At 43.2% G+C, this 16,340-nt stretch overlaps 1 pseudogene across 1 annotated transcript; it reads left to right on the forward strand.

The window, feature by feature from the left end:
- Positions 1-1,322: 1,322 nt before the first annotated feature.
- LOC308157799 (ATPase MORC2A-like) lies at positions 1,323-16,091 on the forward strand (annotated as a pseudogene). Its single transcript has 26 exons — positions 1,323-1,390; positions 4,022-4,075; positions 4,203-4,237; positions 4,348-4,416; positions 4,621-4,711; positions 4,820-4,928; positions 5,898-6,057; positions 6,148-6,259; positions 6,473-6,598; positions 6,699-6,778; positions 6,880-6,962; positions 7,123-7,208; positions 7,560-7,700; positions 7,830-7,984; positions 8,132-8,276; positions 8,354-8,459; positions 8,725-8,857; positions 9,051-9,137; positions 9,229-9,498; positions 12,786-13,058; positions 14,448-14,514; positions 14,669-14,807; positions 14,895-15,062; positions 15,155-15,248; positions 15,692-15,874; positions 16,023-16,091. The product of its transcript is annotated as an ATPase MORC2A-like (transcript).
- The last annotated feature ends 249 nt before the right edge of the window (positions 16,092-16,340 follow it).

The raw sequence follows: 16,340 nt of genomic DNA on the forward strand, positions 1-16,340 counted from the left end.
GTTGTCCTACATCACCAAATAGTCAGACAACTATTTACCTAAATAAATACTGAATTATAGTCCTGTAAACCTAGCTTTAGTTTAGACGGAAATTTTACTTTTTGGTGACAGGAACATAGGACTCCATCACTTTTCTCTCATTTATCAGAAAAACAGAAATCCCTGAAAAATATATCATTACTGAATTGTCTAGGGTGCTATTGAACACTAACCAGTAGTTGTATGGAAATATCTCATACAGTTCTATTGCAAATGAGATTTCTTTAGACATAGGCCTACCTCTTCTCTGATACAGTCAAATTCCGAATGGGGGATAAGTGGCATAATAGCCTATAAGTTAAGAATGCTCACTCTGATGGTCATTATATTTGGAGAGGGAAATACCAGGTGGCTGAACTACATCACCAAATAGTCAGAATAAGAGTAACCCAATAAAATAAAGTGTATTAGTTCTAAATTGCAAGCCTCTAAAACATAGGTGTAAATAGTACAGGTTTTATTAAGTCTATTAACAGCTAACACTGTATGTGTTACAAAGCACTTGACTTTTGGACCATTGGGACTGACTATAGCGTCATATACCATCAACGGGGGGAAATGCAACATGAAATATGTCAAAATGCAGCACTGTCATGCACAGATCAGCCTTATAACATGTAATGTTATATATATATATATATATATAATGTTAGACAGGGAGCGCAGATGTATTTTTATGAACGATATGAGGCTGGGAGGGAAAAATCACAGTATACCCACTAGAAAAAACTAGACTACACCAGTGCTGCCAACGTTGACAGAACATAGTATGACAGAACGGTCTCTTCTTCTACTTCCTCATCCATACTTAAGTCATAAAACGACGTCAAGACTTTGGAATGATCCATAACCGTTTCAGCACTTGTGAACCTCCCACGTGAGAGTATTGTCTTTTGGGAGTCTTGCTTTGAAAGTGAAGTGGTTCACCTGGCGCGTGGTGCTGTGGCTGAGGACGTTTGAGAGTAGACCTAAGCAGTCTTAAGAAAAAGCCTATATATAATGCCCGATGTAGACACGGCTGCAGCGAGTAGGCTATGTCAACCATTAGGGGTTAATCAATGATTGAGTTGTTTCCTCTCTATGTATTATGCTCTGCATGATCGCACCTTATTTCAGGTCATTGGTTTTTCCCCCCATCCAGATACGTTTATTTTTTGTTCATTTTTAAACCAGTGTACTGTTGTGTTTGTGTAGGTTCTCATGAATAGATCCACTCCACTGGACTGAAAGGAAGTCAGAAAGAAGACCAGGAAGAGAATAAGTAGTAGTTTTAGTGAGTGGTAATGGCCTACTCTAACTACAGCAGCCTGAATAGGGCTCAGCTCACCTTTGAGTATCTACACACCAACTCGTAAGTACCATCTTGGGGAAAATACACCCAATACATACCACACATGCATCACACCCAGACCAATTCTCACGCCACCAATGTTCACTTTGCCCAACATGCCGACTTATGTTTTCAAGGTTTTCTAGGCCTATGGAATAACTGTTTACTAATGACTGCAGTCAGTTTTTATTTATTATTTTTTTATTTAACCTTTATTTAACCAGGCAAACATGTAAGAACAAATTCTTATTTACAAATGCAGCCTGACCAAAAAGCAATGGCTCTTTGGGGTGTGGTGGTACTGTATCCATTTTACCCTCAGTCTGTGACTTGCACTGCACATGATCCATAACAAGGTGACCTGCATGATTCCAAAGAAAAAACAGAGCTCTGAACATGTTACATGAACCATTTGTATGCTGGTGGATTTTGAGATGAAGCCACTCACTAGTGGTCTCCTAAGCCCAGGGCTTCACTGTCTTATCAGTGTAATCCAGAATCGTAGGGGCTCCAACACAGTTTAAAAGCTAAGTTAGAATAGACACTATGGATGACTATATGAAACCTGCTTTCTGGGCACCACTGAGTCTGAAGACAATGGAAGGATGGGGGGGGGGGGGGGTCAGGAGGAATGACGTTGACTGCTACGGAACAATGATTGAGTACATAAAACTGAGCAACACCTGTTTAAAACCCCTGTGAACCGCTGGGATGTTATATAATTGGGTGCTGATGTTCCAAGGTCACTGCTATGTGACAGCCAGACATTAGATTCTCTTTCTATAGCTGCTGTGGCTTACAAAACAAGATTAGGATTCAGATTCACCATAGAGGCCAGGTAGAGCCTGGACATTAACACCATCAAACAATACTGCAAGGATCAACTTTATCTTATGCCACCTGGTGCATGTAAGGCCCCTATTCAATGTGCATCAGCGTACAGAAGCGTACAGTGTACAGAAGCGAGCGTGGCGCAGAGGACCAAACCGCAGACCATGTTATCCTGGATTGCCCGGTGTACCACCCACCCAACGGGATGCATGGTCTGTCGGTATTAGATGACGAGACGATGACGTGGCTTCTGGAGGGGTGTCCAGAAATATAGCCCGGGTGAGCCCCTCAACCAGGTCTCGGGGTGGTAAAAGGGTAGCCCCTCGGCCCCGAGCCTGGTGGAGTGGAGAGGAAAACAACTACCCATACGCCGAAGAAGAGGCGTACATCTCTTAATCATTTGGGTTAAGAGTGTAAACATAATGCAAGAGAATTCAAGAACATGGTCTAAGACTGGTATGGACCAAGGCAAATACCAGTGGCAGACCATCCCTCCTCATTGAAGTGTTTTTGTATTTCCTGTATCAAGAATGAGCTGACACTATCCATCCCCTACAATAATCAAAAGGAAAATACTAGAGTATGTTAAATGTAATGGGAGGAAGAGGTCTGACGGGCCAGATGAGACTTTTTGGGGAGGACAGGGGAACCCCGAGGAATGTCAATGAAGCCCCAGTATGCACAGGAGAGGAAACCCCTCGCAAAGTTGAAACAACTCCACGTTCGCAGGAGAGGGAAGCAGTGCTCCTGGGAATCAGTTGAGACTTGCTGCTGATATTCAAGGTGTCAATGCTGAGAGAGACAGCTAAATGTTTGTCTTCAAATCAGTCAGATGTTATGAGAGCATAATTAGAATTATGAGAATTATAATTATCAAACTGCACAAGAGAAAGTTGTTTTAATCACAAGCAGATGAATTAAACTCTGAGCTTTCTAGATACCTCGATTGAGAGAGCACACAGAGAACCCAAATGCTTCTTAATTGTGCTGGGAATCTCAGCCAGCCGCTGTGTAGCAGACGTGTATCAGCTAGACAGTGTTGGCTTCTCTGGTGCTTTGTCAACCCAAATACACTCCGCAACAAGTAGGCCTACTACTGCGAGCAGAAGATGGAGGGTCAATACCCACCGGTCTCTGCGGAGGAGGTCAAAGGGTGATGATTGCAGCAGTGTTGGCTTTACTATTGTGCTGGAACGTCACTCCCTGGAGACATGTAAGTCCAAATGAGGATGACTAAGTAGTAAATGAAGGAAGATGCTGTGTGATGACTTTCCACAGTAAATTACAATGTACACTGAAGCCTGTTGATGGATGGATGGCGTGATGTTACTACTTTATGAGGAAGACTCTGGAGTAAGAAAAGGTTGTAGGCTTAGCACATCTTAAAAATATATTGTCACCTTCTTAAAATAATGGCTTATGTCACTTTTGAGGAGAATGATGTTTTTGTCTAAATATCATATATTCTATATTTGGTTCAGTTTTTCTCAACTTGAAAATATGACGTACGCCATTATTTTAAGAAGGTGATGATATACAGGCTTAAGAAAAAGTGCAGATGTGATTTATCATATGAAGCCATTTTCCGCAACAATTTTTGCAACAGTCATTCAGGAGTGTTGATCTTCATTTTCTTACTACTGGACCCCTGGGTCCTACCCACTGATTTAGAGCCAACCATCACAGTACACAATCAGTCGCCCCCGCTATCCCTTACCACCACCCATAATCATTTCATACTACTTGCCCGCCTCTACCCAGACTTTCTTTGCCACTTAAATAAATGTTCAATTGAATTGACTGGTTGTTGTATGTTTCCAGGACAACCCACGAGTTTCTATTTGGAGCTCTGGCTGAGCTGGTGGACAACTCCAGGTACTAATAATGTCAATTGCTAAGGCCTTGAGTTTAATGACTCTTCTATTAACGATACACAACACTGTTCTCACTATGTATATGTGCTGTTAAATCACTTTCGACCTGTCGATCATCTATCCTACAGGGATGCAAATGCAACCCGGATCGACATTTACACAGGTACGCCATGCACACACATATATATACACACATACACACACACACTCTCCGACTCCAACACACATCTACCATCATGTTCTAACCTGTATTGCACCTCCCCTGGCTGACAGAGAAGAGACAAGACCTCCGTGGAGGCTACATGCTCAGTTTCCTGGACGATGGGACAGGAATGGATCCCAGTGAGTGCTACACTGATGTCACTCATATACAATGACTTACAATAACAGGGCTCTAACTAACAGAGACTGAGGTCCAAGTTATACTAGCATGTCTCATGGTAGGGTTAGTCTAACAAGTCAGTGCAGCATTGAACCATGCTAATCGCTGGCTCTTTCTCTACATCTCACTCACTCTCTCTCTCTCTCTCCATCCTTCACTCTCAGATGAAGCTACTAATGTGATTCAGTTTGGGAAGTCCAGTAAGCGAACTCCAGAGTCCACTCACATCGGCCAGTACGGCAACGGGCTAAAATCGTAAGAGACATGTGGAACTCCCAGATGAAGCTGACGGACAGACCCCACTGAATAGATGTGTTGTGTCTGTGGAGGTTATTGACTTACTGTGGTGTGTCTGTTCTTTAGGGGCTCCATGCGTATTGGGAAGGACTTCATCTTGTTCACTAAGAAGGAGAACACACTCACCTGCCTGTTCCTGTCTAGAACATTCCATGAAGAGGAGGGGCTGGATGAGGTCAGGGGTCAGCTGTAGTGGTTTAATCTGGCAATAAAGTGTAGGATGTCTTTTGTTGAATCCCAAATGGACTCCTAGCATCCAGGCACTTTATGTAGATCTGAAAGGACTGGAGAGGTGTATCCAATAGGGCCATGATTTCACTAGTTTCTGTTGTTTATACCTATTCCATTCAGTGTGTATGGCCTGTACAATAATGCTGGTTATCTTCCCTCACACCGGCAAAGAACCGTTTCGGTTTGCATTTGCAAACCAAGTCTGGAACCGGCCGCCGCGTTCAGACCGAAACTGAAAAGTTGGTTCGCAGCGGGAATCTGAAAATAGTGGTTCTCAAGCGGGAACCAAAACGTAGAACAGTCACGTCGTCAGTAGGTGTGTCATATTCTAGGCTGCAAAGACCAGCAAGAAGGAAGGAGACAAAATGGAATCTAATCTAAATCTAATCATTAGTGATCAAAACAATTATCAAAAGTTTCATCATTCTCTCTATCTTCCTCACATGCTCAGCAAACACACACACTCACACAAGCGAACGCAAATTTCGTAAGCCATTTCTATTCCAGTAATGGAGCAGCTGATTAGTAAGAGAACGCGTGTAGAAAGTGTCTTTTGTTTCGTTTCATAGAAAATAGTGTTTATTTCAGATACTGTAGTCAGTGGAAGATATTATCCTAATTTCCAGTGAAGTAGCCGCCATCTAGTTGTGACATTTTTGTTTATCCTGCCCCTTCATCACCCATCGTTGATGACGCGGATGGTTCTGGTTACACTGGTATGAACGCGGGCTGGTTCGCCAGACAGCATCAAGGTTCGGAGGTTCCCGAACACGAACGTGAACCGGAACAGTTCTTTGTCGGTGTGAAAGCCCTATGAGTGACTCCTCTGTCAGGCGATGAGGTTAGGACTCAGTAAGATGGAGATTGTCCTTTAAGCATTTGTGTAATATTCAGTTATTCCCTCCCCTGTCAGGTGATTGTGCCTCTCCCCACCTGGGAACTGAAGACCAGGCAGCCAGTCACAGCTGACCCTGAGAAGTATGCCATTGAGACAGAGCTCATTTACAAGTACTCTCCTTTTAAAACTGAACAACAGCTGATGGAGCAGTTCAACAAGATAGAAGGTAGCAGTGGTAAGTGTGTGTGTGTGTGTGTGTGTGTGTGTGTTTTGCCGGGAGGGGGGGGCAGCTGTGTGTTTTAACAGCAGTCATTTGTGTGTGTAGGTACTCTGGTGATCATCTATAATCTGAAGCTGATGGATACTAGAGAACCAGAGTTGGATGTAGAGACAGACTACCAGGATATTCTGATGGCTGGGACTCCAGCAGAGGGAGTGTGAGTATTATTGTGTGTGTGTGTGTGTGTGTGTGTGTGTGTTTTCATGCGTGTATGATAGCATGAGGGGGGGGGGGGGGGACATAAACATGAGGGGGGGAAATATATATTTTGGATAAACATTTGTACTGTAAATGTGCATGACTAACCTGTACTTAAGGTAGTGATCAAGACGATGTGTGTGTAGTGATAGCATCACTTCCATCCCCACAGTAAGCCAGAGCGGCGATCATTCCGAGCATACGCAGCTGTTCTTTACATTGACCCACGCATGAGGATCTTCATTCAAGGACACAAAGTCAGCACCAAGACAATGTCCTGCTGCCTTTATAAACCTAGGTAACACACACACACTTCACAAAGAGGTCTTCGTGCACCTCATAGAAATCCAGGTGCACTCTATACAGTCTATACAACAACTGTGTCTGTGTGTCATCAGGGTGTATAAGTACACGTCAACTCGCTTCAAAACCCGTGCTGAGCAGGAAGTGAAGAAGGCTGACCACCTTGCTAAGATCGGTGAGTCTCCATTCGAAATAACTATTTTAACTCTCAGAACCCTTTTCTACACACTTAAACCACCTGTGCTGTTTGGCTGAATGCGTGTATGTGTCTTTCAGCTGACGAGAAGGCTCGCGAGGCGGAGAGTAAGAGTTTAGCTCTGGAGGCCAAACATGGCGATGACCTGTCCAGATATGCACGGGTAAGAACACACACACACACACACACACACACACACACACACACACATACAAAACGAACCTTCACATTGTTGCATGGAAGTTATTGTTCTTTTTTAATTCTATAAACATGGCAATATCTTGCAACCCACTTGCAATATCATGCCCGGTCCTCTTCCCCAGGCCATGCTGAGGAAAGCCCAGGAGTTGGCCTTGATGCTTCGTGGAGATGCCGAGATGAAGAGGAAGATCCAGGAGACCAAACAGAAGTCAGTCGAGACGATCATTTACATTTACATTTTTGGCATTTAGCAGACACCTTATTCCAAAGGGACTTATGACTAAGCAAGTGAATCATAAATTCACCTGTCGTAGCAGGAAGAGTAATCTAGCTCAGTCGTCATTGGCAGTCGTGAAGACAATAAAAACAATTGTTTAAATGCAAGGGTTTATTAATTTACAGAAGTCAGTCTACCTTATAAATAAACAAATAAAATTAAGCTAGTTACAACTATAAAACGTACACATCCCTACTTCTCTCTCTCTCTCTCTCTCTTTCTCTCTCTCTCTCTCTCTCTCCACCCCTCTTCCCAACGCTTCTCTTTCTCTACCCCCCTCAGAGCATTAAAGGAGCCTAAGGAGCTGAGTTTTATGTTTGGGGTGAACATCGGGCAGAGGGACCTGGATGGGATGTTTGTGTATAACTGCTCTCGCCTCATCAAACTGTACGAAAAAACAGGGCCTCAACTGGAGGGAGGAATGTGAGTCACACACACACACACACACACACACACACGTATGTAACTGAAGAGGAAGTATGCTAACTGTGGACTCTTAATGCTTAACTCTACTATCAACTATAAATGCGTATTTCTCTGTATGTATGTCAGGGCGTGTGGAGGTGTGGTGGGGGTTGTGGATGTTCCCTACCTGGTTCTGGAGCCCACTCACAACAAGCAGGACTTTGCAGATGCTAAAGAGTACCGACATCTTCTGAAAGCCATGGGAGAACACTTAGCCCAGTACTGGAAGGATAGCAACATCGGTGAGACTCACGCAACAGCAGAGTTACACTGACACAACCCCTTAACCACTATAGAATGGTTCAAATTGTTTCTGTGTTTTGTTGTGTGTGTGTGTGTGTGTGTTTATGTGTATGTGTGTGTGTGTGTGTGTGTGTGTGTGTGTGTAGCTCAGAAGGGCATTGTTAAGTTTTGGGATGAGTTTGGGTACCTGTCTGCCAGCTGGTCCTCGACCCCCTCCTCAGAGCAGAGGTACAAGAGACGCCGTGCCATGGAGATACCACTCACTGGAGATACCACTCACTATACAGTGTGGTAAGTTGCACTCACGCACACAGTAACTTTCAGCACATATACAAAGACACTGATCTCCTTCTCTCCATCCCCTACAGATAAGTGTTTAAAGTGGAGGACTCTGCCATTCCAAATGGATGCAGTGGATAAACGATATCCAGACAACTGGGTGTGTCTGATGAACCCTGACAGCACCCAGGATAGGTACACAGAGAGACACCCACTATTACATATAGTCACCTTCTTAAAATAATGGCTTAAGTCACTTTTGAGGAAAATTATGTTTTTGCCTAAATATCATATATTCTAGATTTGGTTCAGTTTATTCAGACTTTTGCAACACTTTAGAAATATGATGTAAGCCATTATTTTAAGAAGGTGACAATATGTGTATGCGCTACTGATATGATGGAACTATTGGCATCATTGTGTGTGTGTGTGTGTGTGTGTGTGCGTTCTGGTGTTTTAGGTGTGATGCGGCTGAGCAAAAGCAGAATGTACCGTATGGAGTTCTAAAGAAGGACAAGCAGACAACTGAGGACGAACAAAAAGAGCTCACAGATAAGATCAAACAACAGCAGGAGAAACTACAGGCACTTCAGGTAGACACACAGTTACATAAACATGCACACTCCTTTTTCAGAGGGGAACTTTCTCATGTTTGTTGATTAAATAGACTTGAGCCCAAACTGTTTTTGATGAATGGCGTAAATCTGCACCCCCTAATTGGTGTGTGTGTCTGTGTCTGTGTGTGTCTGTGTGTGTCTGTGTGTCCGTCCGTCCTCGTGTCCTCAGAAAACTAGTACTATCAGGTCTTCAGCAGATGTGCGGAAGTTACCTTTGGATGTCAGCTTGAGACCTAACACAGAGAACTCTTCTCAGGTACCTCACACTGGTACATACTCTCTCTCTTGCTTTCTAAATATAATATAATATATACATATATCAATCTCCTGTTCTCTGGGTCTCCTAGGCAACCAGGTCGTCAGAGCGTGTGACACGCCCCCGCTCTCCCCCCTTACCCGCCGTCCTCAAAAAAACCCCAAGCTTCCCTCCATCCTTCAGCCGCAAACCCACTAATGCCCGGACTGCTGCTGCAGCTCCCTCTCCACCCCCTGCTCCCAAAGCTGACCTATCTAAAGCCAGAGCTGCAACAAAGCTCCCACCCCCAGCTGCAAAACCCACCCCCAAAGCACCTGCCAAGACCCCTGCCAAGCCCCCTCCACCCAGCCGCAGCTCACGGGTAAGTGTGTGGTGGAATTCATCAGCTTGCTGGGTCAGGGTTTGTTTTTGTGACTATTTGGTTTATACTTCAACCAAAAGTGTTGGCTAGGTGAACAGTAAGATCCATGAAATTGAAAAATTCACAAAACACATACTGTATATATATATATATATATATATATATATATATTAGGGGTTCGGATCGCCCTCCACGGTTCGGAACGCATGTGTACCGCGGATCAATTGCAAAAAGTAATAATATTACTTAATATTAGTTAATATCTCTTGTAAATCACAATGTAGAGTTGCCATGAAAAGATAGACGCGACAGTTGCGGGCTTTGTTTTACTCTAAAGCGCAATGATAGGTTGATAATGCGAAAGAAAAAGAATCCGTTGTTTGCTCACTACACGTGAAGCTGGGAATCCACAACAACAAGGCTGCGTTCGTAAATCCGCTCTGAAATCTGATCAGCGTTCAAGGAACGCCTCTTGTCCAATCAAATTACTTGGTCGCTTTATGACGTCGGATCCAGTGTGCGCTCCGGCGCTCTCAAAGCGAATTTACGAACGCAGCCCAGGTGTATCATGGCGAGTGCTAGTTACGTTGTTCGGCGGAGAAGAACTCGAAATGCCTCCCTTGTCATTTAAATCCCATGTACTGGAGCACTTTGGCTTCTCTGTCAACTATGACGGGAGGCACGAAAAAGGTAGCTCGACAACTTCTGATAATGTAGGCATTTTTTTCATACCATGTTCAAAATAAGGGTTCACTTTATTATTTAGTTAAAAGTGGCATAAAACATGTTTATTCATCTGCTTTAAAGAGCCCAGTGACTCACTGCTGCAACCAGGCGCCTCCTCCCTCTCTCCTATCATTTAAATTGAGTGTATTTCAGTATAATTATGTAATGTTTGAGTGTAGAATATGTTATATATATTATATATATGTATATATATGTATGTATATATATATTACCAGTTTTGACATCTTGAATGTTGTTGGTTTTTGTCACATAGTAAAAGGGGTGTTTTTACAGAATTCAAGGAAAAAGCAGTTTTTATAAAAACAAAAATGTTTTGTGTTGATCGGAAAAATGATCCGATCCGTGACTCAAAAACCGTGACCCGATCCGATCCGTGAGTTAGGTGATCCGTTACACCCCTAATATATATACTGTATGTAGATAGTTAAATGTCCACCCATAGGTTGTGAGAGTGATAGCAGATGCCATGGATAAGTCATGGTCAACTGTAGTTGGTGCTTGTTTATAAAGGGCTGGTATGATTTGCTGGCTGAAATGCGGACGAGCGGGAACTACGTAACAAGACTTGATTTTCACTTTCAACATGTGTTTAAAACCTGTGTTCTGACAACAGAGTATTGTCTGCTGCTATAAAAACACCTATGGCCTTTGTTGTGGCCTGGTCTAAATAGGTAGCGTAAATGCCACAGCTGGTTTCCACTTCACTCAGTTTTTTCTTGTACCTGTGATGTTCACATTCGGGTGATGCCGACTCAAATGAGTTCGACGTACAGCCAGCTACATACCCGATCACAGTTGAACAATGCCGGCATATAGCTTTGGTCCGATCCACCTGTCTTTGTCCATCGTCATTGTAGGTAACCGAGAAACCGTAGTTTTCCCAAAAAGGAGATTTAAGGGAAGCTAGAGGAACTTCAAGCTCTAGTTTATCTGTGTTCGCCATAACGACTGCTAAATTACTAATGATCTCTCTGTGGCGTGTGTGCACATTAGGGATGGACGGTTTCCAATTATTGAAACCGAAAAACCGTCAAAGACTAAAACGCGGTTTTCCGGTTAACCGAAAAACGACCGAAAAAAAAAAAAAAAAGGGAGAGCGACAATTTCAAATAATTGAGCCCTACTGCTACAATACACTCATGTCGAACACCATTAAAACACCGTAAGCACAGTCGCAACACATTTAGGCTACTTAGTTTCACAAATATAAGTGGAAAGGCAGACTTTTGTAAGCTACACCATACATGAAAACACATGAACACTTAACACACCAGCTCCGCTGATCCAGGGTGCACGCCTGCACGGAAGATCATCTCTTGGAACAGCGTCTTCATTGAATGAACTGCTTTCTCAATATCTTGGTTCTTAGACAAAGTTTCAGCTGCTGCTCAATGTATTTAAATATTTGAATACTGCTCAATAATCACTGAAATATTAGACTTAGAATTATGCAGTGAACATACTTAAAGCTTTTCATAAAAACCACATGCCGCGAGACTGACTTGTCCTGAACTGTCGTAAGTCAATCAACAAAGAATGCCCCATCAAAATAAAAGTGCCCATGGTAGAGCTGTCAAAATAGAGCTTTCAAAATAAATGTACTAATACAGATAGAGATAAATACAGAACTACCTTTGCGTCACTAAGTGACCGCGTATCTTCTGAGACATGCGTTCTGTCATCACTTTCAGTAGCGCCTTCACACACAGTGGTGCTGTGCACAAACACTCTTGATCCGTATAGCTCTTGTTTTATTATATTGTGGTTTAGTAAATACTGCACTTGGAGTTACATTCAATGCATGATTTGTGCTATAGAACATAAATAAAGTTTGATTGATTGATTGATATCAAATCAAATCACATTTTATTTCTATAGCGCATTTCTCACAAAAGTGACCCAATGCGCTTTACAGAGAGCAGCGAAAATGATCTTATTAAATGTAAGCGAGTAATTGTAAAAAACCTTTCCTATCTACCAATAACTGAAGGCAACTATCTTTCCCATAGAGTGATTCGTTACCCTTAAATATAATCCCAATTAGATATTAATCCTCAATTATTCTTCACAACTGACCAAACCTCTCACTCATTGCGCGGCAGATTCAGACTGTATCATTGTTATTTTCACACACGACAAACATGTGACATGTTCCAGTTTTATTCTTTGAACAACATAGGAAAAAAAATAAATAATAATAATAATAATAATAATATCCGGTTTCAGACGGTTTTGATAGAAAACCGTTTCTATTTTTATAAACCCCGGTTTTCGGTTTAACCGAAAAACCGTCCATCCCTAGTGCACATGCGTACTGGCTGAGATTACCTTTCTGTGCGTGATTAATATATATTTTAAAAATAAAATAGTGCTACAGAACCAACATTAGTTCTGTCCGTTTAATTTGCGTTTATTTGGGAAAATGTTAAAAATCGACTGACCATCAGGAACGAATAATCGGTTATTCTGTTCCATCCCCAGAAAGCAGTTATGGTAGTAAGGTCTCTCTGTATGTATGGTATGGTATGGTCTCTCTGCAGACTCCAGCCAAATCCTCTCCTGCCAAACCAACCACACCTGCTAGCAGCCAACGCAAGAGAGTGATAGAGCAGGAAGAGAGTGAGGAAGAAGAGGAGGAAGAGGAGGAGGAGGAGGAGGAAGAAGAGGAGGAGGAGGAGGAAGAAGAGGAAGAAGAAGAAGATAGTGAGGAAGAGGAACCACAGCTCAAGAAATCCAAGATAGCATCGGCAGTTGGGAATCGTGGTAAAGCTGTTGAGAAGGCATCTCCAGCCAAACGGGGCAAGGTGACAGAGGTATGTATGCACGCACATACATACACACACACACACTAAACTACTTCTCAGACTTCCAAGTGTGTTGAGAGCATACATCTTTCTCTGTTAAGACCCTGGTCAAGTCAACTGTCCAGCAGATTCAGTCTCAGTTTTGTGTTGTTTCACAGTGTCAATTCATCACATTTTCAGTTCAGTTATAGTGATGGCAAGAAGAACCTTACTTAGCACGTATAGACAGACAGATAGACAGACCAAAAGATGGAAAGACCTATCGTTAAGGAGGAAGTAAATGAATGAGGGCACATGAAAAGGAAAAAGGATGGAGTAGTGTTAGAAGAAGAGAGAGAAGAAAAAGAAGGCTGCCTTGGCTGAGAAGAAGTGGAGGTCCTTCAAAGACAACCAAGAAAGGAGATATAAAAGCATGTCAGTCCATGACAAACGTGTCAGAAGTGAGCAGGCCTCTATTAAAGCAGAGTGACATGGAGGGTAGTCTCTATTATGAATGTGGACTCCACTATGTATGCTAGCTAAGTGTTTCCTCCAGGATTTTTCACATTAGTGGCGGAGCGGTTGTCTTTCGCGCGCACGATTTTTTTTCCGCGTGCACGCGCATGAAACGCGCACTGGCGCTCAAAACAAAGACGTAGTTTCACCAAAAACTAGAGGGTGGCAACAATTATAATTTCTTAAATAGAGGTTAAGTCATTAAAGCCGAGCAGGTGATTTTATATAGAAGGTGATCAAATACCAATATATCCTACAGCTGCAGCGGAACATGCGGAACGCGCATTACACACACACACACAGAAAGATCAATACGAAGTAGGCCTACATGAGAGTAAAGCCAAGGTACACACACACATACACACACACACACACACACACAGACACACCTTACAGCCTCCATGACCAAACCCCCCACCCTTCAGCTGAGGACCAAGGTACTCACTACTGTCTGTAACCCTCACCTTCAGCCAAGACCAAGGGCTCTTCTCCTTCTCAACTAACTCAACTACTAAGTAGAATGGGTCCTGTCTTCTACTAACTCTGCTATATATGGAATGGGTTCTCTCCAGCTCTCCTTATTGACTTGAAATGACAAGTCGGTGATGGGTCCTGTCCTTCTCCCCTAACTCTACTCTAAATGGAATGGGTCCTGCCCTACTCCTATCTACTCTTTATGGAATTGTCTCAACTCTAAATGGAATGGGTCCTCTCCTTCTCACTTTGGATTTTGGTGTCTCTTTTCTATTTCCATCCCTGTGTTTTCTACACAGACATGGTCAGGACCAGCTCCTGACAAGACACGCTGAGTGACTGTCCAGTGGATAGGTTCTGGTATAATTCTGGGTTGTGAGCGTTTTTAAATGTACTGTGTTTTCATGTATTGTGTTGTGCATCTTTCAGGTGATAGTGATTTCTGATAGTGATGAGGGGGAGGACCCAGCAAAGGATCTGAAGAATGCTCAGAAAGGTGAGAGATGCCAGGTGGTCTACAGAGTTCCACAGCTGAACACACAGTGGGACAACAGGACTTGGGATGTACACAAATGCTTATGCTCTGAAATGCATCCATAGTCCCTGTAATGAAATTGTGTATGTGTGTACATGTGTATTATCTCCTGTAGATAAGGGTTTGCTGGTGGAGGTGCGTGTGAGTAAGGAGTGGTACACCGGCAGAGTGGTTGCCATAGAGACCAGTAAGCAGAGTGTTCATTGGAAGGTGAAGTTTGACAACGTGCCCAGATCCACCCCCAAGGATCGCTGGTACGGTCACTCTTAGAGAGAGAGGCATAAAGACATAAATATGTATGCATTCTCTCTGTTCTCTTACACATCTGTGTGTGTCTGTAGGGTGTTCAAGGGCAGTGAGGAGGTGAGGTTGATGCGCCCCCCCTCCCCCATCACTCAGACCCCTGACACACAGCAGGAGACAGAAAAAGCAACCGCCCCCATGGAACCTGACACCAACCAACCAGGAACCAGTCGAGAGGTGACCGACAGCCTGGTCACCATGATGAGGTAAGCTAACAATGTCATCACTGGTATTGCTGTATTGTTTGGATATGATGTAACTGCTGCTGTATGATGGTGTGTGCGTGGTGTGTCTCCAGGACACTGCTTCTTTATTTCTTTCCCCCTGATTTCCGGATCCCAAAAGATGACATCAACAGTATGACAGCAGAGGAGCTGGTGGCCTTCCCCATGGTAAGACTGACCGCTGATTTGTACACACAACCCTTACCGTGATCCTCAGTTATAGAGATCTAATCTGGTCTCTCCGGGCTTTGATCTGCAAGGTTCTTAAAGCAGACAAAATCTGACAAATCATGGTGTCATGGAGGTGAGGTTCCAAATGGAAAAAGGGTTGAAAAAAATTACTCGGATGTTTTCATAATTCGACTAGGTCAGTTTTAAGTTTCATTTGGTTTCTTCAAATTTCTTCACACAATCATTGCCCATCGCTCGTGAGGTAGATGACAGCAAGCATACTGAAGAAGTGGAAGTTAGAGGGAACGCATGTGGAGAAGCTAAACAAAGCTGATTTGGCAAAGTGAATGCAAACTAGAAGAGATGGATTATCACGAATGGAAGAGATGCATGCGTGCAATAATGCATCTGTATCTAATCCTGTCTGTGTGTCCCTGTAGAAGGAGTATTTTCAACAGTACGAGTTGGGTCTTCAGTTATTGTGTAACTCGTACCAGAGCAGAGCTGATGCCAAAGCTGTGGAGGAGAAGAGCAGCAGTGCTGAGACTAAGTTGAGGGAGGCCGATGAGAAACTGCAGAAACTACGAACCAACATTGTAGCTCTGCTACAGAAAGTACAGGAGGTAGTTATACACACACTGTCTCTCAGACTTACTTACATACACACACACACACACACACACACACACACATATACACACACACACACACACACACACACACATATACAGTCATACGCTGAACACTAATGTCTCTCCTTCCCTCCTGTAGGACATTGACATAAACACAGATGATGAACTGGACGCTTACATAGAATACTTGCTCACCAAGGGAGATTAGAAAAGAGAAGAGGAGAGAAGAATGAAGAATGTGACTGTTCACTGTGTTCATTTTGGTCTGAAAGTTATTGTCTGGATTTCAACTAACTGGCTTTTCTGTTTTGAGTTATTTAAAATTATTTGTTCATAGTATCAAAGAGGATGCTCCCAGTGAGCGGGCCGGCGCCTTGCCTACCTCGCCATTGGTGTGTGAATGTGTGTGTGTGAATGGGTGAATGAGAGGCCACATTTTATAGTGCATCCATCGTTC

Source organism: Nansenia antarctica (assembly GCF_963989245.1).
Source record: "Nansenia antarctica genome assembly, chromosome: 5".
Lineage (NCBI taxonomy): Eukaryota > Metazoa > Chordata > Actinopteri > Argentiniformes > Microstomatidae > Nansenia > Nansenia antarctica.